Below are 24,437 nucleotides of genomic sequence, written 5' to 3'. Positions count from 1 at the left end.
AATTGGGATATCCTTTCTGTTATGGACATACAATAAAATAAATTGTATTTACTAAGATTGTGCACATTGTCTTCTTAGCAAATGGTAGTTTTGTGTTTCCCAGGCCAATATTTTATGTGGGGGAGCAATGGGGTTCTCAAGCACAGCCACTCCCTGTTGATCACTGATTTTCTCTCTATGGTGGTGAAGGAATCTGGCAAAGCCTTTAACAGATTGTTTGAGGTTTTTACTAGTCGTTCATTGCCTAGACTCAGTGGATGGGAAACGGACCACATAAGAACAATATAGATCCCTAGTTGTCAGTGTTCATATGAAACTGCATTTTGATACCACCATGAGAATCTGAGTCCTCAGGAATCATTTCCTGACAGAGCAAATAACAATCTAGAACATTCTAAACTGGAATATCATTCTGATGCCTTTTCTTTTTCTTGTATTCTCCTTTGTCCTGCTCCACTTTTTAAATTTAAAAAATGGATACCCTAATGCATTTGAACTAGGATTATCTATAGATGGATATTCCTGCTTCAGAAAGAGGAGGATAAAGACAGCTCTACATGGAGATCTGATACGCCTTCTGTTGGACGTGATCTGGGAGTATGCTCAGGGGGTCATCCTGGCATCTCACCATGCTCAGAAAGAGTGACTTAACGATGTTCTAAAACACGATTATTATTTTTGGCAGATAACATCCTCCAAAATTGAGTTGGCTCACATAGCATCATCCCATAGATCAGGTTAATCAATCCAGCAGCTTAAGAGTACATTTATGATTAATTTTCCTCACAGAGCGATCAAACCACTGCTGTAAGCTAGATACTCTAAGGGGGCATTTTTGGGATTTTTGTGTGGCTGGGTAGAGTGGTTGACTGGCAACATTCCCTCTGGACAAAGCTGGTTCTTTATGGCCAGGCTTTTCAAATGGAGTTCATTTATCCTGAAGGAAATACGCAACAGGCCACAGGGGTCGATAAAGCCGCAGGATAAATATGGTTCATTTTTCCAAGAATATCCTTTTTATTGAAGACTTTTAGTGAAAAGTGTAATTTAACAGCTAAGTAATTTATCAGAAGTGTATTATAGAGTATAAACATATTTGCATGAAATTTTAAGAGAAAATGTGAAACTTTAAAGGAGTTTCAATGCTAATGACAAGCTGCCTCAGCTACCTGTCTCAGACTCCTCAGGCTGCCCAGAAGGTTCTCAATTTTGGAGGGCAGAGGATCCTGGAAAACAGTCATTTAAAGTGAGTCCACTTAGGGGCTCCTGGGTGGCTCAGCCGGTGAAGCGTCTGACTCTTGATTTCAGCTCAGGTCTTGATCTCAGGGTCATGAGTTCAAGCCCCGCATTGGGCTCCACTTAAAAATAAATAAATAAAGTGAATCCACTTAAAAGGGGGACCAAGCATTCCACAGTAAATAGTAGGGAGAAAAAGCATAGATTAGAATTTTATATTGAAATTAAACCAAAAATACAAAAAATAAGTTCATTTTACCCCATGCCTAACAGAATTGAAGTTATAATTGCAACCATGCAGTATTTCTTTAAAGAACAAAGGATGATTTACGTTTTGGGAAGGTTTTCGGCATGCCATGATATGCGAGCCTACAGCAGGATACATCGTCTTTCTTTCCCTTTTGACTTTCACAACATGACCATAAAGTAGGTTATGTTTACAAACATGTTCCAAAGGTCCATCCATGTCCTCAAGGGAGTTAAATCCTTGTTATTCAAAATTTCTCTTTCAGTGCACCTAGCCAGTCAAGAATTTTGCCACTTTTCTCTGCAATCATTAGCCATCTGTCATTTTAAAGGGGCTTTGTGCATGTTTTAATACTTCCTCTGTTGACTTCATGAAATCCTGCACTGCGCGCACGTTTTGCCATTGTCTTTGCATTGTTTTGTAGGGTATTCGCCGCATCTAACACTCAGACCACCAGGCAGAGCCTGAGGGGGGAAGATGCTATGCAAGGTTGTTAGGGGGCAGGGTGAGGTATAGAGATGAATGCTGGGGTTAAGCAGGAGGCCAATTCTATAAGTGGTCCATTCACTAGTGAATGTTTTCACACCTCGATGACATTTTTCTTCCCTACGTAGCCTTAGAAACTACTGGGACTCAGACACAAATAATGGAGACTCCAGTACACATGCTTTTGCAATGAAAGATGCTTTGGGAACGGTGGAAAAGCACGGTACAGTGTAGAACGTTGGGAAATTAACTGATCCCTTGTTTATGGACTATGACAAAATGAGATCGGGTTCTTAGAAAAACTCTGTCTTTACTTGCGGGTACCCCTCCACCCTTCCTCTGCATAGAGCTGGACCCTCCATACAGGTAGAAGTCTTGATTAGACACCTTCAAAACAAGATCAAAATGATTCTCTGCTCTGCTGGTTTCCATGCATATGGGTCTATTCTCATTCATCAACAAAGACTGTCAGCATTCCAGGGTCTCTTTATGGAATATAATATTGAACAATCTGCCATTTTGTTGTCACCCAAGGCGACGTTCATGACAGTTTCTCTGAAGAACATAGAATTTACCCATTTCTCCAAATTTCAAAATTTCCATCTTTTTGAAGCAAGGGTCCTAGTTCTGGTCTCAGCTGTATCTACCATTGCAGTTTGAGACATGTCTAAGCAAATTTGGCAAACTGCTGGGCTAAGTCCTTGAGAAGTCTATTTGCATGAAGGACTAAGGAGCCTTCCAGGAAACAATCCCAAGGGAAAAGAGAGGGTGACAGGTTTGATCCAGTAACAAATCTTGGTGGCTCAGTTGGTTGGGCATCTGCCTTCAGCTCAGGTTGTGATCTTGGTGTCCTGGGATTGAGCTCCACATTGGGCTCTGCGTTCACTGGGGAGCCTGCTTCTCCCTCTGCCCCTCCCCTTGCTCCTGCTCTCTCTCTCTTAACTAAATAAATAAAATCTTTAAAAAAACAAAAACTAATCTTGGTGTTGAAGGGGAAGAGAGAATATTTCTGAATATAACTTGTTGGAAGGGAGGAATAATTTGTGTATAATATTTTTGGGGTTTGTTCCTTGCCTTTTCTGGGCCTAAAGAAGGAAAAGGGACAGCTTCATATGACAACCAAGAGTTGTTTTAATTGAAATCTTAGTTGATATCAGGACAGAAGACTGTATTGCTTTAATGGACCTCTGATAGAAGATAATGTTAAGGGGAGAGAAAGGCATTTTCTGTTTTCCAGTTGGGAACAGTGTGGTGTTCTGAGGGCTTCTGAGAGCTCCATCTCACTCGGAAGGGCATGGGTGTCAATGTACGCATTAGGTCGTGGTACTGACCAGGCCCGGTGCTACCCGTGATGCTGCCAGGGCCCCGCAGAAAAAGCAGCTGACCTGGGACTTACTACAAGCAGTTCCCAGCAGAGGGAGCCATGCTCGGGAGACACCCAGCGAATGGGTCTGCTTTAGGAGCACCTGAGAGACACTCCCTGAACTCTCCTAGGAATAATTATGGGAAGACTTTGTAGAGAACAGGAAGTCCTGCCTCAGCAGATCTGAGCGAGAGCCAGGAAAACGTGGACTGGTGTTAGGGTGTCACCATGTGTCCCCCAGTCTGATGTGACCAAAGCAGGATTGTGTAGTAGATGCTGTCAGCACTCCACCTGTGGGCACACTGGCCTGTGGTCCCAGGCCAGCACCTGTGTCTCTTTCCTGAAGGCTTGCCTGCTGGGATCTGCTCTGCAGAGGAGCCTGGCCAGCTGATGGTGCCATGGAATTAAGGCTCCCTAGGAGCTGCCTTCAGCCAATGACTGATGGGAGTATCAATGCCCCAGCTCCCACCCCTCCAGTAGGCTAACTCAGGTTTTTTAATACTCCTAGAACCCCCCAGTGGGGTAAGCTCTAATATCTCTTAGTAGAAACTAGCCTGATAACACACCTTTGGGGGGCTTCTTTTCCTTCTCTGTCTCACTCGCCCCCTCCCCTACCAGTGTTTCCTGGGATCATATCTCAAACAAATGACTTGCATTTGAATCCTTTTTTTTTTTTTTAAGATTTTATTTATTTGCGAAAGAGTGAGAGAGCACGAGCAGGGGGGTAGGGTAGAGGGAGAAGCAGGCCCTCCACCAAGCAAGGAGCCTGAGGTGGGGCTCAGGACCCTGGGATCATGACCCTAGCCAAAGGCAGAAGCTCAACTGACTGAGCCACCCAGGAGCTCCTGAATCCTTTTCTTAAGGTCTGTTTCTGGGGGGACCCAAACTAAAAGGGATGGGCTATGCTAGCAGCAAACTAAAGCAGTACCAGAGCACTCTTTTGGGCTGTTTTATCTTGTATCTTCACCAACCTGTTTTTACATTTGTATTTTAATGTTAGTGCCTTTGGTTTTTATTGAGCATCCCTGGAATCAGCCACAGGAGTCTGTTTCCATAGGAAGCCAGCTAAAGACCCAATTCTATGACTTAGCCCTTCCTATATGAAGTTCATTGTGAGAAATTTCTCCTAAAAATTTTTCTAGGGGCGCTTGGGTGGCTCCATCAGTTAAATGTCTGCCTTTGGCTCGGGTCATGATCCCAGGGTCTTGGGATGGAGCCCTACATCAGGCTCCATGCTCAGCAGGGAAGTCTGCTTCTCCCTTTCACACTCCCTCTGTGCTCCCTCTCTCTCCCTCTCAAATAAGTAAATGCATTCTTTAAAAAAATAAAAATAAGAAGCACCTGGGTGGCTCAGTTGGTTAAGCATCTGCCTTCGGCTCAGGTCATGATTCCAGGGTCCTGAGATTGAGCCCCTGCGTCAGGATCCCTGCTCAGCGGGGAGTCTCCTTCTCCCTCTGTCCCTCCCTCTGCTCATTCTCTCTCTCTCTCTCTCAGATAAAGATATAAAATCTCTTTTTAAAAAAAGATGTCTGGAAGATATTTTAAAAAAATAAAAATAAAAAAATAAACATTTTTCTTTAAAAGAATTTTGCTTAGCCTGAGAAGCTGGTGTATTTCCTTCATTCTGGTAAAGAGAATTAGATACCAGATTCTCTCTCCTCTCTCTGTCTCTGTCTCTCCCTCTCTCCCTCTCTCCCTTTCCCTGCCTTACAGGAAGCTCAGAAGCCAATTTGGAGTCCAATAACAGTAAATACATAGAACTTTATCACCTGCATATGTGTGCCTCTCTTCCCTAGTGTTGATTTCACTTCATGTGTGTTTTCTGTAGTCCTGGTAATTTATTCCCATTTATATTTACCTCTATTTTATTATACACATCTCTCTCTCTTTTTTAAAAGATTTATTAATTTGAGAGAGAGCGTGTGCACGCAAGCAGGGGGAGGGGCAGAGGGAGAGGGAGAGGTTGAGAGAGAATCTCACACCCACTCCCCATTGAGCATGGAGCCCGTCGTGGGGCTTGATCTCACAACCCTGAGATCATGACCAGAGCTGAAATCAAGAGTCAGACGCTTCACCAGCTAAGCCACCCCAAGGCGCCCCTATACTCACCTCTTTATAAGCAACCTCAAATCTTCTGTGGAGCTAATGGTCTTATAAATCAGGTGTCATGTGAGCATTCATTTAATGAATTACATTTGGATGCCAACTTCGCAGAAATGCTGTTACGAAAACAGGCATGCATGAATCTCCCGTCTCCGACGTCTTCTTAGGGCTTTTCAAATTCTCTAGGCTCTGCGATTGCTTCTTCAAATGAAATCTTATGTGAAAGATATATCAAGCAAATTAAAAAAAAAAGAAGAAGCTGCTCTGGTTGAGAGGTGTGGGTGAGAGGAGGAGGGACACCCCCTCACTTCGCTTGGGCCGTCCCCTGCCCCATCTCCCATTGACCCTTGGGCACCACCTGCTGAGCCTGAGGTCTCTGCAGAGCACAGGTTGACAAATAGCTTCAGTGATCACGCAGTAGGGTGTAGGGCCCCAGAACCCAGGGCCAGGGCTGGGCCCCAGCAGCTGCACAAGGAAGATCCTGTCACCACCGGGGCGGGGGGGGACCCCTCCCTCCCGTAGCTGCATCTGCCCACAGGCTGAGCTGAGGGGCTAAGGGCCACCCCCTCCCAGTTTACCTTAAACCAGGCGCTGACCCACAGGTCCAGAACTAGCCTCAGGGCGGCCCTCTGCCCCGGCCACCTGTTCGTCACTTGCGCTCTGTCAGGGCCCTCTTCTGGCCCACTTGACACCTCTTCGGGATCGCCTTCAAGGTGTGGGAAGCCGGCAGGAGTGGGGCTGGGCCATGATGAGGGGCCCAGGGGCTCGGGGGTAGGGGCTGGGTGTGGGAGGAGAGGCTCTCGTCTGGATGACAGTGGCTTCAGGCTGAGACCCAAATGCTCCCCCACCCCGCGTTTGCCTAGTAAGGAAATCTTTCTGACCGAGCCAGTTAAAAGTCCTGGCTCTTCATCTCATTACTGCCAAGGCTCGAACTAAAGAGGCAAAAGCTGGCAGCCTCGGGCTGCCTTCAACTTGGCAACTGCCCCTCGGGGTCTGTGTCTCAAAGTCCCCGCCTCTCAATAGGTCTGTGTTTTCAATCCTGGCGAAGCAAAGCGGCGGCGGTCTCCCCCCTCGGCCTGAGCTCTCCATTCCCATCTTTCTGTGGGGGATTAAGAGCTGCTCTCTTGTTTGGGTGTCACTCTCCCTTTGAACCGCTGTGGCTTCATCGAGTTTCAGGCTCAACTTCCTGCCAGGAAGTGGATTTACCTCTGATTTGTTGTTACTCTCTCCATGGGAGGATGCCGAGGGAGAGGGCAAGGGAGAGGACCAGCGAGTCCCCTTCTCCCCAGGCACCCCGCCCGTCCCCAATCTCTCTCCAGCCCCCGTCCCCAAAAGAGCTCCAAGCCACCTCTTCCCCCCTCACAGGGAAAATCGGGGACTCGCAGGGAGGGGAGCCCCGGGGCTGCTCACTCTGGGTGTGACGGAGGGGCACAGCGGCTGGGTGTGGGCACTGATGACAGGCTGCCTTTGGCCTCCCTCTGGGGCTGTAGCTCTGGACCTGTTCTTACTCTGGTCTCGAGAGTCCCAGAAAATTGGGTGAAAGAGACGTTTCCACCATGGAGCTAAGCTTACACAAGAAGACAGATCTCTTGAGTGCAGATCTAGGACTATTTCTACCTCACCACTTTTGAAATGTGTCCTTTTACCTTTATTTGCAATCAACAGAATATTATAGATACAGGCCTTGGAGCATGGGAGGGGGAGGAGAATGTGTGTGGTGTAGGAAGGAGGATAAAGGTCATTTGATTTTTGGTACCCTGACATCCAGGCAAAAAAGAGATTTTTTTTTTTTTTTTTTTTTTTTCCTGGAGGGTATTCTATTGTCCTTATCCTGGAAAAAGATTTCCCAGAAAAGATCAAGAGAAATATCAAAGTATAGTTCGGCTGACATTGCTTGTAGTATGTAGAAAGTGGTTGTCCCATGTCTTTTTTTTTTTTTTTTTAAGATTTTATTTATTTATTTGAGACAGAGAGAATGAGAGACAGAGAGCATGAGAGGCAGGAGGGTCAGAGGGAGAAGCAGACTCCCTGCCGAGCAGGGAGCCCGATGCGGGACTCGATCCCGGGACTCCAGGATCATGACCTGAGCTGAAGGCAGTCGCTTAACCAACTGAGCCACCCAGGCGCCCGGTTGTCCCGTGTCTACAAAATAACTTCTGTTTGATTAATAATCAGGAAAGGGTGAGCTGTGGCAATAAGAACCCACATTGGTCCATATTTCTGGAAATCCTACTCAAGGGCACAGAATAGTCCCCTGCAGAGCTTTCTGGATCTCAGGGAAGAGAAGCTAAAGAAAGGTAGCGATCTTGCCCAGGGAAAGAGACCATCTCAGGATCAGGGCAGGTGTGTTTTGTTTTTTGTTTTTTTAAGATATTATTTATGTATTTGAGAGAGAGAGCGAGAGCTAGTGCACAAGCAGGGGGAGGGCTGAGGGAGAGGGAGAAGCAGATTCCCCGCTGAGCAGGGAGCCTGACTCAGGGCTCCATCCCAGGACCCCGAGATCACGACCTGAGCTGAAGGCAGAAGCTTAATGGACTTGAGCCACCCAGGCACCCCCAGGGGAGGTGCCTTTTCTTGCTTGTGTGTCTTTGTTTTTTGTTTTTGTTTTTCATGTGCTATCCCTGCACACTACCAGTTAAAAGAGAAAACTGCACTCCAAAACTGGGCGTGAAGAATCTGAGATGCACCGAGATTAAAACAGATGTGGGATGTGAATGTGAGCTTGTGTGTGAGAGAGAGACGGAGACAGACAGACAGAGATGGGTCGAGGTGGTCGAAAGAACCTCGAACCGTTCACAGGAGGAGGATGGGCAAAGCAGCTGAATATGAAGGGCAAACGAGCTGAAAAGAGAAGCATAGCTCAAGCGGATAAACGGAGGTAAAGAGAGCCTGCAGACGCCACCAGCCAGGGCCTGGCCCTCCCCTGCGCGCCGGGTCACAGGCCCAAAGGGTGCGGGCCGGGCCCCTGTCTGCTGTTCTCCTCACAAAGCCTGGGTTGTGCTCTTGGCAGGACTGGGCCTCCCTGTCTCTGAGGTCCTAGCTGGGGCCGCCTGCCCTGAGAGCCTCCTGGTGCCACCAGAAGCCCCAGATTTGTCCAAGTGCCAATACCTAATGAGGAGCTCATTTGAATCCATGAAAAGTACTAGGGAGCAAGGAGACATGCTAATTAAAGTGATTGCTGTTCTTTAATTAAGCAATAATTCCCCCAAAGAGGGCATTATCATGCAAATAGAGCCCTTCTGGGTGAGGTAAGGGCTTTGGACAACAGCTGAGGTCTGTTAATAAGGCCCCTGAGTATTGGAGGGCAGGGATCCAGAATGCCCCATTGAGCTGGGTGATAGAGCAAGGGAAATAATCACGGCCCCACAGCCCCGCAGCCCCTCGCTGCCTTTTGTCTCTCCAGGCTTTGGCTGCAGGCTTTGGCTGCAGGGACCCTCCTCTGCTGCCCGTGCCTTCTCCCCAAGAGAGGCTTTCAGAGCTGTGTGGGGTGGAGAGGTTTGTAGGACAGTGTCTAGTTTGGCCCTTTGTACAATCAATGTCCCGATTATCAGAGCATCAGCGCAGAAGGGGTGGAATGAGGCGGGAGTGGGGCTCCTCAGTGCTCGTAAACATGGAAGAAGCTGCAAAAGGTCGAGCCTCATTCAGCTGCTGGGATACGCTGGAAAGCACACTGAAATCACTCCAGCATCTTGGGGGGGACCACGGCTGAGCTATTTCCCTTTCCAAGACCCAGTTTCCCGGGTGGCTAGTCGCTGCCTTACACAGTTACCCTGTGGGGACGTGGATGTGAGTGAAAGCACCAGGCACAGGGCCTGCCATCTGACCCAGTGGTTCTTGACCTGGGCTGATCTGCCCCAGAGTAAGGCCGCGGGATAAAAACAAGCTTTATATTTTTATTTGCTAAATCTGATAACCTTATCCCTGGGGACTTTGGCAATATCTAGAGATATTTTGCATTGTCACGACTGCAGGAGTAAGTGTGGGGAGAGGCCAGGGTTAGTGCTAACTGTCCTACAAGGCACAGGCCAGTCCCCACCCTCCCCCAAAGAATTATCTAGTCCAAAATATCCCATGTGCTCAGGTTGAGAAACTCGAATGTAAACAGCCCTCAATAAGTCTGAGTTCAATGAAAAACTAAATAAGGAGATGGCACATTTTCTAGAGCAAGAGCATAGCAGTGCGGTTATAAATCAACCCCCGCATGAACTCTTGGAGATATTTCTCTTTTCTCTGAAGGTAGCGTATGGACAAAGATTGTGTTTGTAAAAACTGAACGGACAGACCGAGTGGTGCGGGCTGGTGCTGGGAGCCTCGTGCAAGGACCAGGACCAAAGAAACAGGTTCTGAAAGCCAGGAGCTTCAGAGACCACACAAAGCCAGCTCCGAGGTAAGAGCCAGGAGCTCCTACAGGAGACCAGAGCCCGGGGAGAGGCACCCAGGGCCCCGCCCGAGGGCAGAATGAAGCAGCCGAGAGCAGGTGTCAGACTGACTTAGACTGTGAAGCAAGAACTTGACGTCTACCTTACCACTGAGGGCAACAGCAATCGCACAGCTCAGGCTTCCGTTGAGCTTACCGTTTTGTCACCATAGCCCAGGGGGCAGGTACAATTATGATCCTCGTTTTGCAGACACGGAAAGGAAAGAACGTGCGCAGGGCCACAAGCCTGGTAAAACCCAGGATTTCCACCGAGGCAGGGTCTGAGGCTAGTACAGCCGGGGAGCGAAGTCAGTCTCGAGACTGTCACCGTGGTTGCAGATCTCGAGGTATCCTCGGCTTGCTGCGCGGAAATGAGGGTCCTCAGCAAAATGCCCTGTGGGCCCTGAGCTGTGCCTGCATTGGGGGCTCTGGGTCCCCTGACAGACAGCCAGAGGGCAAAGGCGAGAAGGGGAAGGCCGTCACCAAACCTGGGTTTTGCCCTCCTCACGGCAGATTTCTTTTGCTGCACGTTTGCTCATCCTCTCAGCCGCCTAGACAGTTTTCCTAACTTCTGGGGCCCGAGGTGGGGGGGCTGTCTGTTGCTTCTAGAACTGCCTTCCTAATGGCCTATGTCTCAGGTGGAGCTTGTGGCCTGCCTTGGGGGAGACAAAAGGCAGAAAGTCAACAAACCAGGCAGTCCGGCTAAGGGAAGATCAAGCCTCTTGCTCCCAGAAATCTTGGAGTCCTTTCAATTTTGTGTTCACTCCCTGCAAAATAAATGTTTTGTGTTACAAGGAGACAGAGATAGTATCTCATCGGCCCTACTAGTTTAGCACGACCTCTGCCAACCTCTCACTCGACATTTGGCAGCGGGGGAAGGAGCGTGGAGAAAAACAGGCCCAGGTTCTGTTTGCAAAACATTTTCATCAGTCAGAAAGCTGCCAGGGTTGCAAATATTAAATAAACCCTGACTCATGGAGACATATACCTTGCTTTCTTTGCTGATCGGCTGGGTAACAGACAGAAATTACGTTACTTGGGAAGTGACAGCTCTTAACATTCTGCAGACTTCTCAAGACGGCTCTGGCTTTTTCTGAACAAAGAACAATCCACAAAAACGCCCATGGTTTGCAATGCATAGGAGTCTGTTTATAGGATCACAGACTCGGGCCCTCTCCTTGGTCAAAGGGGACGGGGTGAGATCACCCATTTAATCGCCTTCCACCTCCAGGTGGGGCTGGCTGGCCCGAAGGTCTTCTGCCAGTGGATTTAGTGAGAGTGTGGCCCAAGCCTCAGGCCCTTACAAGTGAGTTCCCTAAGGGCCGGCCCGTTTTTTCCATTGCAGAATTTATAAGTGGGTTTGAAATGAGAGCATAGTGTTGCTTTGCCAGGAACAAAGGTTTCCAGTGTATTCCAGTCACTAACCTAAGACACCATAATATAAGCCAGGCTCCCCTCTCCCCAACTCTAGCCAGTCCTGAAGTAAAAGTTCATCCAAGAACAATAATAGTAAGAGTATAGCTAACACTTACACTGAGCTTGCTACGTGCAAGGCATTGTTCTAATCCTCACAAAACCATGAGGGAGGGACTATTATTACCGTCATTTTGCAGAGAGGAACTTTGCTGTTTTCCTTACTCTAAAGTCAGGCAAGGCTCCCGCCCTATCTCTTCCTTTCCCTTTGGATCCCCGGGTTGTCCCCCTCATTCTCCATGAGAACAAAGTCTTCTATCAGCTTTGAAACAGTTCAACCCAGTTCTTTCTGCGGTTCTTTTCCAAGAACCGTTTCTCTCTTGCTTTTAAAACCCGTAACCTCAGCGGACACCATAACAAACCAGCGTGTGTGTCTACGCCGCTTTGCATGGCTTCCTCACTGTCCTGGAGATGCATTTGAAAGGCTGCAGAAGAGTGATGCATGTGGGTTGTGACGCTCACCTGCTGGGATTCGAATCCAGCTCTGTTCCAGTCGAGAGAGACTACATCAGCGCATGTTTTATCTCATCAAAAAAGACTAAGTGTCTCAAGAGCTGAGATGCTGTTACGTCCTTCTACAGGCAGGCTAGTGATGAACAAAGAGAAAAAGCTTGAGAAGCATTTGTTGACTTGCTTGGGTCCTTGGCGGCTCAAAACAAAAGGTAGAAAGATATATACTGACCTCTCCCGCGAAAGCAGCGAAATAGGAGGCAGACACAAAGAAGTGTAGAAACGTTACGTCTTGCTTGACAATATATTGTAGGTGCTTAGTAAATGTCATTGAAGAAATTTATTATACTTAAAAATCAGCAAACATTAGCCTTGAGAACTACGTCAATGTCAGTATTTTAAAGGTAGAAACAGAGGAAGAGAGAGAAAAGGGACGGTGATCTATTCCACCTCTTTTGTGCCCTTGGCTCATTTTTCCAAGGGCTAGTTCAGTCCAGCACCTTCTGAGCCATTCTCTAGAACAGCCTTCGGGTAGAAGGCTGCACAGACCCAGGCACTAGAGGAAATCAAAGGGCTACGGACGGGAGTCCAGCTGGGCTGACCATCTCGAAGAGGTCCTGAAATATTTCCCATGTTGGAGGACTATCAATCCAGCCTCCCCACTCAGGAAGGGGCCCCCCAGATTACACGCCTCCTGGTCAGGAGTGTAAGAGGCTGAACTCGTGGCAGGGGCGGGTGGTAAATTTGGGCTTTTGCTGAGAGGAGCAAGCTGTCTCTGAGCCATCCTCCGTGCGTGGAGGCAAGGGACAGGGCCTATGGAGTTTAAGAAGGCACGTAGAGTCTCCATCCAAGGTCATGGTTCCAGATGGTAGGTAAAAAAGAAAATGATCTCACTCTGGAAAGAAGTTTGAGGTCTCACATTTTGTATTGGTTTGGTCTATTTTGAGTTTAAGTCTCCAAGCCCCCACCTCAGTTCCTTCCAGCCACAGAAAGGCCTCTGCCCTCCCCCTCGGGCATTTGTGAAGAATGTTAAGCACGGTATCTCCTTAGGCACAGTCCTTTCATCAAGGTGGAAGCCCTTTGTGAAGGGGCCCAAGAAAAGCTGGGCTGGAGGGGGGGCTAATTGGCTCAGTGTTGAGCTTTTGACAAATCCTGAAATGAATACAATGGGGGGGGCGGGGGAAGAGGTGTTCCTGAATGCAGGTGGGGGTCTGAGGAGAATGGGAAGGGGCCTGTGAATGGGCTCTTCTATAGGTTTTCCCATGCCCCCTCCCAGCCTGGGACCAAGTCAGGGAAGGTTGCTAATCTCACCCCCCCTCCCCCACCGCTTGTCACCAGGGAACAGTGCGATCTGAAAGGTGGAGGAGACAGAAGGTCCCCCAAATCCAAAATATCTGCCTAGGGATCTATCTGCAGCAGTATCCCAAAGTCTACCCCTGGAGAGCCATTCCCTTCGATCCTGGGAGAAAATGATGAAGCTGCTATCAGTTACTGACACCTTAGAGTGAATGAGTTCACTCAAGCCTTGCAGCCCGGAAACGTGCCTGTAAGTCCACAGCCAGTTTGCATCTCCAACCTGGAGAAAAATGGAGAAAACCCCTTTCCTTCTTCCGTTGCCTTCCCTTTATTAACAGTCCCTCTGCAAGGACGCCAGAGGCAGTGAGCAACAATTTTCTAAGAGCATAATGGCTCATCAGAGAGAGAGGAGTGGATTGGAAGGGGTAGGGAAATGGCTCCTAATTTCAGTTGTTCTCAATCCCTGCTGCCCTACCCTAAGCCTCCGCATTCAGGTGTCTAGCTCCCAGGTGCTCTCTCCCTCCTTGCTCCCCCTCCTTTTCTGGCATAAACATGAAGATAAAGGCTGCATCCAAAGCTGCTGCTAGGAGAGTTGCCCAAGGCAGGAGCCATGAACTTCTTTAGTCTGTTAGCTCTGCTCCAACAGGCCAGAGTTCCAGGTCCCCCTTTCATGGTATCTTCTCCCTGCAGAGCCCTGGTCCAGGGTCTCTCAAACTCCCAGACACTTGATAAGGCTGGGATAGCGATGCAGAGGACTCCGTTCAGAACCATCCACACTGACACCCCTTATAAGTATTTTTTTAATTTTGTTAGTTATTAAACAGTGTGATATTAGTTTCGGGGATAGAATTCAGTGAGTCATCACTTACATACAACACCCAGTGCTCGTCACAAGAGCCCTCTTTAACCCATCACCCATCTAAGCCCATCCCCCACCCACCTCCCTCCATCACCCCTCAGTTTGTTCTCTATAGTTAAGAGTCACTTATGGCTTGTTTCTCTCTCTCCTTTTTTCATTTTCCCCCTTCCCATATGTTCATCTGTTTTCTTTCTTAAATTCCACATATGAGTGAGATCATACGGTATCTGTCTTTCCCTGTCTGACTTATTTCACTTAGCATAATACACTCTAGTTCCATCGATGTCATTGCAAATGGCAAGACTTCATTCTTTTTGATGGCTGAGTAGTATTCCTGTGTGTGTGTGTGTATGTGTGTGTACCACATCTTCTTTATCCATTCATCAGTTGATGGACATTTGGGCTCTTTCCATAGTTTGGCTAGTGTTGATAATGCTGCTGTAAACAGCGGGGTGCATGTACCCCTTCAAATCTGTATTTTTGTATCCTTTGGGTAAACACCTAGTAATGCAAATGCTGGGTCATAGGGTGGTTCTATTTTTAACTTTTTGAGGAACCTCCAAACTGTTCTCCAGAGTGGCGGCACCAGTTTGCCTTCCCACCAACAGTGCAAGAGGGTTCCCGATAAGTACTTTTAACTAACCAGAAGAAAACACTTGGTTACATAATGCAAAAGCAAGATTAATGATTCATGAGATTTCCTTTTTAAATATATGTAAGTGTTTATTTTGTTAACAAGCACAATGAAATGCTTACCAAGTGCCAAGCTTGTCTGATCTTTACCAGTCTTCTAAATTTATGCCACTTATGAATAAATACCTATATGCTATATACAGCAAGCATCATCCTTATTACGAATCTGTGAAAGACTGTAACACAAACCAATAATTCATGTGTGCTCCATCTTTCACTGCCTGTATAACATGATAGCTGCTCACAGCTAAAGCAATTAGAGACAACTTTGGTCTGTAGGAGAGGAATTCACCGTGATTGTTACCACGATGATGATGATAAAAATAATACTAGTTCATCTTTATTCTTGATTACGTCCCTGTTTCTGGGCCAAGTTCTTTATATGCATTACTTCCCTTAACCCTCACAAAGTCTTTTTTTTTTTTTTAAGATTTTATTTATTTATTTGAGAGAGAGAGAATGAGAGAGAGCACATGAGAGGGGGGAGGGTCAGAGGGAGAAGCAGACTCCCTGCCAAGCAGGGAGCCCGATATGGATCCAGGGACTCCAGGATCATGACCTGAGCCGAAGGCAGTCGCCTAACCAACTGAGCCACCCAGGCGCCCACCCTCACAAAGTCTTAGCAAATGGTACTATTCCTGTTGTTCATTTTGTTGAGAAAACAGATGCATGAAGCATGTTAGGTGCAAGTTCGCTTTCATACCTTTCTCTGTTGCTGCTCTAAGGAATATTCACAACTGATACGGAACGGTGGTTGTCTCAACCCAGCTAACGAAAAGTAAGACCAGTCATTACGGGGCCTGCCTGTTCTGTGTCAGCCATTAGACAAGGTATGTCACACATCTTCAATCCTCAAAACCACCTGGCAACCTGCTACATTGATACCTGTTTTGCTGATGAGAAGACTCCCCCAAGGTCATACTGCTTATGGACAATAGGACGGAACAGAAGACCTCCAGCCCCTCCAGAGATTGGCCCAATTAGAACTGCCCTAGGTGCTAGGTGTCCGGAAAGGGACTTAAATCCAAATCCTTCAAGCAGCAGCTAAGATATTATGTCAAAATCTTTGTGTTCCAACCCATGCTAGAGCTACAAAGTTGCTGGAATTTGCCTCACAACGCCAGCCTCTTAGAGACCTTGGCGCACTGTAGCTCCTTTTTCCTCTTTGAGAGGAAGGAGGGAAATTCTCCTGTAGGGACAAAGTGATTGGCCCAGGTTCACACAGCAGACAGGAGGATAAGGAGGAATCTGGGAATAAATTATACCGAACAGGTTTCCCAGTCTTTAGTTCAGTGCTTTTTCTACGAGACTATCCAGTCTCGAATAATTCATTCGTTAGCTGCTTCCCTCTGCAAATATCCCCAACTGGTCATTCTCTTTCACATCTCAGACAGGGGCTCCTTCACCGCATGTAACGGAATGACATGGAAGGGGGCATCCGTATCTGCTCAGCGCCTGTCTGTCTTTCTCTTTCCTGTAAAATGATCTCCACATTCTTTGCTAGTGCAAAGAAGATGTGTAAAGTCATTTTCTTCTGTCCTGGTGTGTGGGTAAATTAATCTAGCATCACAAACCCAGTCACAGAGTTAGGTAATCTGTGTGTAATGGGTTTAGGCAGTGAGTCTCTGGGGCTTAGGTTGTTCAGCATAAAAAAGGCCATAGAAATCTCCCTCTCCGTGAAATCCTCTTGCACATAATTCAGGAAATGTACAAGACAGTGAGAATACAGTCAAGCTACTGGAATTTCTTTTTGAAGAAAAAAAGAGAAAAAAATATCCTGCAGGGGCAAACTGTTGATTACCAACACTGGTCATGGTAGGGGTGCTAGCTACCTTGCAGTCATCAGATGTAAAACCCGAAGGCGTGGGGGAGGGTTGGGCCATTTTATAACATGTCAATATTAAATTACATCATAAATAATCAGAACTTCCTGCATATTTAACGGGAACTTTGTTGTATAAATTTGGAAATTATCCAAATAGAACAAGCGACTTCTGTTATTACTGAACCCCCTGGGTCCAACATATTGTGGGGGTTTAGTTGTTGTTTTGAACTTTGGAACCCTTAGCAGAGAGTAAAAAGAAAGGCCCCAAGCCAATTGACTTTCGATGGTCATTTTGCCTTCTCTTTGTCAGTTTTAAATGGATTAATGGATTTCTTATGCAAATAAGATCAAATAAAATCCAAAGCCATGACCCAAAGCAAAACACGTGAAATCACTGTTTAGTTGGAAAACCTTCAACAGACTGAGCCAGCTTAGTGATGATCCACTTTGACCAATTTTGCTATTGCCAAAAGGGACACTTCTTGACATTTGCCATGTCTATTAGATCATTTCTAGCCCAAGGATATTTTAGAGGCTTATAACGTTAATGTGAGTTGGTATCAAACCCAGACAGTAAGATTTGAGTTTCTAACATGAGATATAATACAAAGATTAGTTATTATGATGACCCAAAGAACAAAGTCTCAAGGTCTTATTTACAACTCAAACCCTCCCTACGTGGCTCTGATTGTCTCACTAACTTCATCTCCCACTGCTCTTCTGCTCTAACCCGTGGGTCATGCCCTACTAGAGTCTTCTACCTGCAATCCTGCTTTCATAGGAAGGAAGGGAATGGACCCTGGTTGGGAATGGACCCCATTTCTCTACTTCTTTCTGAGTTTTCCCCAGTCTCTGAGCTGAGGTTAAGTTCTCTTTCCTTCCTTCCTTCCTTTAAAAAAAAAAAATTCATTCATTCATTCATTCACTCATTCATTCATTTGAGAGAGAGAGGGAGAGGGAGAGAGCATGAGTGCGCACAAGGCAGGGGAGGGGCAGAGGACAGAGGGAGAGGGAGAAGCAGATTCCCCTTGGAGCAGGGAACCCAACACGGGGCTCCATCCCAGGACCCTGAGATTATGACCTGAGCTGAAGGCAGATGCTTAACCGAGAGAGCCACCCAGGTGCCCCGTTCTCTTTCCTTCTTGAAGCCTTTCTTCCTCCATTTCAGGTGAAAGTTATTTTTTTGTTTGTTTGTTTTTGTTTTTTGTAGTGACCCTTTACTGAGATCCTACCGTCCGTGCTAGGAATTTGACACTTTATCTCATTTAAGCCTTAAAAGGCAGATACTATTTTCATATTAAATTTTTGTTTTGTCTTGTTTTTTATATGTAACTCATTTACATGTTCAAAAATCAAAATATTATAAAAAGCTATAAGTTAAATAGCCTGAATTTTATCTCCACCCTGTCAATACTATTTACCCACTTTCTATCAGAGGTAATCATTTTTAAGTTATTCTCTGGAGCCTTCCAATGGTTCTAAAAGATCAACAATTACAAATACATTTTCTTAGCTTCTCTCTCCTAACTCTATATAATAGGGCATAACACTGTATATGCCATTCTGCATTGACATCTCGCTCCCTGTCTTCCATTTCAGGACAGGTCCTAGAGTACTTTCTTTTAGCCCACCCAGTTTTACTGTCATATAATTGACATATAACATTGTATAAGCTGAAGGTGCACAACATCTTGATTTGATAGATGGATATATTGTGAAAAGATCCCCACAATAAGTTAACATCTATCACCTCACTTAGTTACAATTTTTCTTCTTATGGTGAGAACATTTAAGATCTACTCTCTTAGCAACTTTCAAATACACAACGCGGTATTGTTCACTATAGTCACCATGCTGTATGTTACCTCTGCAGTACTTATGTATCTTATAACTAAAATTTGTGCCTTTTGACCACCTTCACCCAATTCCCCCTTCCCCCACCCCTGTCTCTGGTAACCACCAATCTGTCCTCCGTTTCTATTAGTTCTATTACCTAGATCCCACACACAACCAAGAGATCATCCTGCATTTGTCTCTCTGTGTCTGGTTTATTTCACTTAGCATGAAGTTCCATCCATGTTGCTGCAAATGGTAGAATCTTTTCCATAGAAACTCTCTAGAGTGTCTTTTTTACCTTTTTGGCTGCATGCTATTCCATTGTGTGGGGCTATAGTTCCTCATGATGGACACTCAGGTTGTTTTTAATCTGTTATAAACAATGTTTCAGTGAATGGGCCTTTGCATGCAGCATTTTATGTAAGTGCAAGAGTATCTGTAGGATAAATTTTAAGACTGGAACTACTGGATCAAAGGGTAAAAGCATGTGCAATTTTGATAAATGTCATCAAATTTTCTTCCCTGGAGGTTGTACCATTTTTTAATTCTTACCACAACGGTATGAAAGTACGGCAAAGGTATCACTATCTCCATTTTATGTATGAGGAAACTGAGGTGCAGAAAAATATAAGATCATGTAGTCACTATTCAGGCGGGGACTCAAACTTGCGCTCTGCTGCATCCTACTCATCCCATGTTTATCACGTAGTTATCTGTATTGTTACTTATTTTATGTAGAGATAGGCCCATTCCTTCTAAGGCTTTGTGAACAGAAGTCCTGGTGTTCAGAGTTTCTCTAGGAAACAGAAATTAAGTCAGTGCCAGGTGAGAGTGAGGGAAAGGGAAATGCAGTAGGAAAAGTTGGGAAACAAACACAGCTGGTCACTCAACAGGTGCTCCGGCTCAGCCACCAGGGATGTCTGCACAAGAGAGTTACTGAAAAATCATGCCACTGGGTGGAGGAAGGGAGAAGAAATTGGTTGAGCTCCTCTGTGTCCTTCTCACATTCATGGGGGAGACACACCCACACTTTTGGTTGGGTCACCTGGCCTTCTCAACAGATGCTGGGGGAGTGAGATCCCGAGCTTTGCAGGGTCCAAGAACAGCGAGAAGAGCCCCAGATGGGTCACTGTGATAGCCAAGGGTCCTAGAGACAGGCGAGGCCGAGGGATCCTCAGGAAGTCCATAGATGTATTTCAATCTAGGCATTTTCTTTAACTTAGTACTTTATGCCGAAAAAGTGCTCAATGAAAGTTTTTTAATTGACACATTAATATGTAGTGATATTAATAAAGAGAAACATTCTTTATCTTTATCCTCGTATATTAATGGACAGTAATCAAGGGTCCAGCCTCTAGAGCCAGACTACCTGAGTCTGAACACAAGCTCTGACACTGACTAGGTATGTGATCCTGGTCAGGACACCTCATGTTGCTTGGCCTCAAGTTTTCTCATTTGTAATATGGGACTAATGCTTAAAATAATACTTGGCATAACAAGTGCTACATAAACATTAACTTATTATTATTATAATATCTATCTTTTATTCAGTGTTTGCTATTGCCAAGTACTAAGTACTTCACATGTTTTACCTCAATTAATTTTTCTAGCAACCCTAAGAAAGGAGGTGATATTATCAATCCTCTATGGGGGTATTAATATCATCTCAATTTCAGAAATGATGAAACAAAGACTCCAAGAGTTTAAATAACTTGACCAAGTCAAATGAGGTGGAGTCAGAATTCTACTCAATCCATCGTGTTATTCTTGGAGAACCAGTTTTAACATTTATTTAGTATTATAAAAACACCCAGTTCAGGCCTAAAAGTCATTGAATGTGCATCCGTGTCACTTAAGCATCTATCAACCTTCCAGTCATTGTGGCCTTGGGCACTTGGCTCATGGTATTTCTCTTAACATTTCTCTTGGTCTTTTCACTAGCTGCACATCTCTCCAGCCCTGATCCCATAAATTAGGATGACCTGAAATCTCTACACCACTTCCTCCACCAGCAGCCATTAGCCTGCTAGACCTAATCATTACCCGGAACTGTTCCACTTTGGAAATGGTGATCATAACCAAAGATCTGGTGGCTTTTTCACTCCTCAATCCTGTAACAACTGCTCTTTAACCTCACAGAAATCTCCTTTTCTTTTTTTTGACATCTTATTCTAGTTTATCATTCCCTTCCAGCTCACACCATGGATCCTAGGATTGATGATTTAGATTACTTTCTTACCAATACCCTGTATTATTCTCCTTCTCCCACATCACCCAGCAAAGCTCCAAATTTGGATCAGTGTTAGCTTTTCCCTTTTACACCTGAGTGAGTGGTCACATTCTGATAGAGAAAATCAAACAATCATGCAGATTCCTCCACTATGAATTCATGATCCCCAAGCTCAGCCAGGCTCTCGGCATCACTCATTACTCCTATTGTTGGTTTTCAACTTTCAATTTTCACCTCTCATTTTTCCTAATGGCTATTCCAAACCCTCACCACCACCTTCCCCAAACATCTTTTTCACATTCCACACCTTGAATACAGTAAAAGCACTCCCTCCAAATTCATCAGGATAACTGAGGGCTTTAGTTATTGGAATTTTAGAAATCCATGCTTGGCCACAACTTTATAGGGTTCCATAGTCTTCCTGAGGGGGTCACTTCTACTTTCATGGCATAAATATACTCCATGCTGATGACTTTCAAATTTATATCTCCAGCTTGGACTTATCAATCTTGTGAACACCTGTACATGGAGGTTCCACAGGGACCTCAAATTCAAAAGGCTCAGAATTGAACACATCATTGCTTCCCTAAAACCTGTATCTCCTGCTGGGCATTAGTCTCTTTCCAGGCACCATGGGGGTAGGAGGCATGACCACCATGCACTTAAGCTAGAAGGCTGATGTCATCCTTGGATTCTCTTTCTTCTTTACTTTTCACATGCAATCAGTTTCCAAGTCCTGCCAAACTTTCTTCTTGCTTCTGGAATCTCCCCTCTCTTCTCTGTCCTTATTTTATCATTGTCCTAGTGCAGTCTCTTGATCCAACTGGACAGTCCGGACAGCTTCTGAAGCTTCCAAATTTTTTTTTATCTCAGACTTGGCTCCCTCAGTCTATCCTCATCACTGCTGCTACCTAGGTGTTTCTAAACACAAATCTGACCGTACCAACTCCCACTTGAGATCCTGCATTGACTCCCCATTGCCTACAGGATAAAGTCCCAGCTTCTTGGCAGGACATGCACGGCCATCTGTGATATGGCTTTAGCTTCGTTCTGCAGTGTTTTCATTTACCAATCCCTACGTAGCCCCTTACACTTCAACCACAGAGAAGAGTCTGCAGTTCCTATGGGCTGCCTTGTTTCCCATTTCCATGCCTTTATTCATCATGTCCCTTCTGCCAAGCTGCCCTTCCAGTCCTTCACCTTTATCTGGCTAACTCCTACAATCCTTTAAGACTTAGTTCATGGGTTACTTCTTTCGGGAAACCTTCCTTGACAAGCCACCTTCCCCTTCCCCTGAACTTCAGGCAGTGTCAGCAACACTGCCCTTGATTCTCACAGCTCCCTGTTCGTTGCATTGAAGACATCTCAGCGTACTTACCCATTTATGCATTTGGATTATAATTAGATGGTGAGCTCTTTGAAGCTTGGGACTATGTCATATTTCTCTATGTACCTCTTTGCCTAGCAGTGGCATAGAGTAATTGCTCAATAGGTATTTTTTTTTAAAGATTTTATTTATTTATTTGACAGAGAGAGACACACAGTGAGAGAGGGAACACAAGAAGGGGGAGTGGGAGAGGGAGAAGCAGGCTTCCTGCTGAGCAGGGAGCCTGAGGCAGGGCTCGATCCCAAGACCCTGGGATCATGACCTGAGCCGAAGGTAGATCCTTAACGAATGAGCCACGCAGGTGCCCATTGATAAGTATTTTTAAAGTAAATGTTAAAAAAAATAAATAAATAAATGTTGAACAAATAAATGAGTGATCCATTCATGAAATACTATTTTATGTATGAAATGATTTCTCCACTTTATGAACAAGGCAGAAAGAGAGTAACAGTTTCAATAAACATTTTTTTTTACAATAAACAGTATCAATAAACTGATTATTTCTCAGTCTGATTATGAGCAACAATAGGCATAGTGATAGTCAAATGGCACCGTGAGATGGGGGGTGCTCAGAGTCAACGGGGCCCCAAGAGAGGAACCAGGAAGTGTCTGTAGCGTCCGCGCTGTGGTGGCGGATAGCTAGGATTCCTACAGAGTGCCATGAGAAACCTGCAAGACTTCCATCCTATTCATACAAAACACTCTAGGTTAGACCTTCAGTGTTTATAAGTTTTATTTGCTGAATGAAAAATCATTTCCTATACCTTAAGTTAACATACAGATTGGTGATTTGAAGTAAAAAACGGGACAATGGAAAGCAAACTAGAGTTGCAGCTCATTTCCCTCCCCCACCCCCGCAACTGACTTTCTTAGGATCTAATGCTTTCACAATGACCTGGACATAGCAAGAGCAGAAAACTAAACTGTTTGACCACCACCACTTTCAAAGCATTTCTTTGCGGAATTCAAGTTAGAAGGTAAGGGAGACTGGCATATTTTTCTGAAGTTCAGTATTGTTTTTATTTTATTTTTTTTTAAGTAGACTCCACCCCCAGCGAAGAGCCCAACTAGGGGCTTGAACTCACACCCTGAGATTAAGACCTAAGCTGAGATCAAGAGTCAATAGCTTAACAGACTCAGCCACCCAGGCACCCCAGTACCGAGTGTTTTTGAACTTCAAGTATCACCAGGATTCCTTTTACAATTAAAGTAATAATAAATAATAATGGTGATAAAGAGAAGAGAAAAGGAAAGAAAAGAAAAGAACTGCTAATAATAATAATTATTATAAAGAAGTCACAGTCCTCCAAGGCCCAGGAAGTGGCAGGTGCTTTTCACCAAGTATCATACTTATGCTTCACAACCTTGAAATAGAAATTATTTTTCTCTATTTCTGTTTGAACAACTGAAGTTCAATGAGAGCAAATAACTTGAGGCAGGTCCAAAGGACGAGGTGGGGAGACTCTGGACCAAAGGCCATGTTACCTTCACCAGGTGACCCTGAGCCTCTCCTGGTCTCTGAGCTTTGTTACCTGCTCGCGTGTGTGTGAATGCAGGGCGGGATGGAGCGGTCTAAGAAACTGAACACTGAAAGTGCTGGCAAGGCTCCGGAGCCACAAGCGGCGGGAAGCTGGAACCAAGAAGGCAGAGACTAGGTCGAAGCCAAGAGAAGGGCTGGCCTCGCGGGCTCCACGGAGAACTTAGGTAGCGGCGCGAGGGGCGGGGCGGGGCGGGGCGGGGGCGGGGCCTGGGCGGGCAAACAGGGGAGCGTGGAGACCATTTGCGGACCGGCCAGAAATGCCGCCTCTCCGGGGGAAGCAAGGTGAGGAGAGAGTGAGCGCAGGCGTTGTGGAGTCTCCGTGAGTTGCTAAGGCAGCTCATCCTCACTTTCCTAAACCAAAGCAGAGGCCGTACTCGATTTTCCTGGGGCGGCTTTCCCGTAGAGCAAGCAGGAAGGGGACTGGGAGAAGCTCCTGCACGGAGCGCCCCCCCCCCCCCCCCCCCCCCCCCCCCCCCGCAGATTGGTACGGCCCATCCCCCCGCCGCTGATCTGGCAGGCTGCGCGCGCACCCTCCGGCGGGGCGCGGGCCGGCGGGGCTCTGCGGCCTCTGCGGCCCGGTTCCCTCCTCCCGCTCCTCGCGTGCTCCTCGCTGGCCCAGCGCCCGCCGGTGACGCGCCCGCGCGCCTTGGCGGAGAGGAGCGCGGCCGCGGGGGCGCGCCCCGGTGGCTCCGCCCCCCCAGCTCCCCTCCCCTGAGTCCCGGGTACCCGGCTCGCGCGGCTCGGTGCTAGGAGAGCAGGGACCCCGCGCCAGCCCGCCCGCCCGCCCGCCCCTGCGTCCCCGCCCTGGCGTGCGAGGCGCCGCGCCCTCCTGCTGCCCTGCTCGGTGCATGGAGGGGCCCGTTCGGATCGCAGCCGCCGCCGCCGTAGCCGCCGCCAGCGCGCGGGGGATGACCTGGGGGTGGCTTTCGGAGCCGGCTGCCGCTCAGGAGGTCCGGGGACTGAGTCTGCCCGGCCGAGAGGTGCGGGGGTGGGCCC

General features: G+C 46.6%; 1 protein-coding gene across 3 annotated transcripts in view; it reads left to right on the top strand.

The window, feature by feature from the left end:
• The first annotated feature begins 9,656 nt into the window (after positions 1-9,656).
• Positions 9,657-24,437, top strand: part of CDON (cell adhesion associated, oncogene regulated) — a 116,029-nt gene continuing 101,248 nt past the window's right edge. For 2 of the 3 annotated variants that reach the window (XM_035009256.1, XM_035009254.1), the window contains exon 1: positions 24,199-24,421. The gene's annotated coding sequence lies outside the window, so the exon portion shown is untranslated. Of the gene's footprint in view, positions 9,823-24,198; positions 24,422-24,437 lie in introns of those variants that run through there. The other variant, XM_035009257.1, reaches the window with a different exon arrangement.

Source organism: Mirounga leonina, unplaced genomic scaffold (assembly GCF_011800145.1).
Source record: "Mirounga leonina isolate KUSES-001 unplaced genomic scaffold, KU_Mleo_1.0 Mir_153, whole genome shotgun sequence".
Lineage (NCBI taxonomy): Eukaryota > Metazoa > Chordata > Mammalia > Carnivora > Phocidae > Mirounga > Mirounga leonina.
The sequence above is the reverse complement of the archived record's forward strand: the minus strand, read 5'-3'. Positions and strand labels throughout refer to the sequence as shown.